The sequence below is a fragment of the Dipodomys merriami genome, unplaced genomic scaffold (assembly GCF_024711535.1).
Source record: "Dipodomys merriami isolate MVZ:Mamm:240054 unplaced genomic scaffold, mDipMer1.0.p SCAF_141, whole genome shotgun sequence".
Classification (NCBI taxonomy): domain Eukaryota; kingdom Metazoa; phylum Chordata; class Mammalia; order Rodentia; family Heteromyidae; genus Dipodomys; species Dipodomys merriami.
In genome coordinates this window covers 1874420-1876052 of record NW_027202727.1, presented here as the reverse complement: position 1 = coordinate 1876052, position 1633 = coordinate 1874420, and the positions used below count along the sequence as shown (strand labels likewise).

The window sequence follows — 1633 nt, the reverse complement described above, 5'->3', positions numbered from 1 at the left end:
GCCAATCAGGGCCAAAAAAAACTTCATGAAATTATTTTTCAAAATGTTTAATGAACTAGCAAAGAGCCAAGAATTGAGATGTAGCTTATATCACAGCTCACCAATCTAGATAGGAAAGGCCTAGCAAGGCCTTGAAGCCCTGATTTAAATTCTGAGCATTCCAATATATATGCATGGTGTTTGTTCGCATGCACATGTGTGTATGCTTGTGCGCTGCCGCACTCACACACACACACACACACACACACATTTATTCAAATTACCTTCATATCAGTTTTCTGAATTAATTTCTTTGTTAACAATATTATATGGGTAAAATAGAGGAAATAAACTCTTCCATCTAAGAACATTTTTATATGTTTTTTATGGTAATAATACTGTGCAGAAGGGTCACATTTACATGAACAAGGAAACTAGTAAGTTTCCTAACAAGCATTGTTACCTCCTCCTTTATATTTCCCCTACCATCCCTTCCCTCCTACCTCCACAAGTACACTCCCCTCCCCCTTCCTTCCTCCTCCTAAATTGTAAAGTTCATTTTTAAAAATAGTGTCTTGTGCATCTCATTGTTACAATGGGTCAACCTGTATCGCTATTTCAGCATTTGTTCCCTTCCCCTCCCCAAATTAGAGAAGCATACATGCAAGATGTAAGTGTACCAACTTCAAATACAGAGAAAACAGGGGTTATAGTGTGGGGAGAAACATACAATAAACAAAAAAAATGACATCACACATTATAAGTACGTTATAAACAATAGCAAGAAACAAAAAACCACTTGTGTCCCTATCTTGGGGTTCAATTTCTTTAACATCAACTTATCTGGTTATATGCACATATCTTTTGAATTTTCTGCTTATCCCAGACATACATTCGTTATTGAAAATAAGGGAAATCATGGGACCTATATTTCTTTGGACTTGGCTTACTTCACTCAATAATTTTTTTTTCAAGTCTTTCCATTTCCTAACAATTTGGGCGATGTCATTCTTTCTGATGGAGGCAAAGAATTCCATTGTGTATATATAACACATTTTCTTGATCCATTCATCTAATGGGGGCATCTGTTTTGGTTCCATATCTTAGCTATCATAAATAATGTTGCAATAACCATAGTTGTGCTGGTAGTTTTAGTATGGTCTTTTTTATGATCATTTGGACAAATCCCCAAAAGTGGGATTACTGTATTATAGGGGAGTTTTATATGGAGTCTTCTGAGGCACCTCCATACTGCTTTCCAAAGTAGTTGAACAAGTTTACACTCCCACCAAGAATGCGGTACGGTTCCCTTGTGGCCACATACGTTTCAGCATCTGTTGCTGTAAAAATATGAAACGCTCCAAGAGTTTGCATGTCATCCTTGCCCAGCGTGCATGCTAATCTTCTCTGTATGGTTCCAATGTTAGTGTATGTGATGCTAAATTGAGCACAGAACAGTTTTTATATATAAAGTGTAACTTTTAATTGATTTTATTAAGCTAGGCAATTCAACAAAAAGTAAGTTCAAAAGAATTGTTGTGAAATTATAGAATCATGTATTTCTTACATAAGCACACATTAAAGAATAAAATCAAGATAGACATGCCAAAAACAAAATAATTCCAGATATTTGTAGTTCAAGAGATTTGGAGGA

General features: G+C 35.5%; 1 non-coding gene across 1 annotated transcript; it reads right to left on the bottom strand.

Moving 5' to 3' along the window:
• Positions 1-1323: 1323 nt before the first annotated feature.
• On the bottom strand, positions 1324-1430 carry LOC138826299 (U6 spliceosomal RNA). The gene has a single exon (XR_011371645.1). It is a non-coding gene; the product is annotated as a U6 spliceosomal RNA (small nuclear RNA).
• Between the last annotated feature and the right edge of the window lie 203 nt (positions 1431-1633).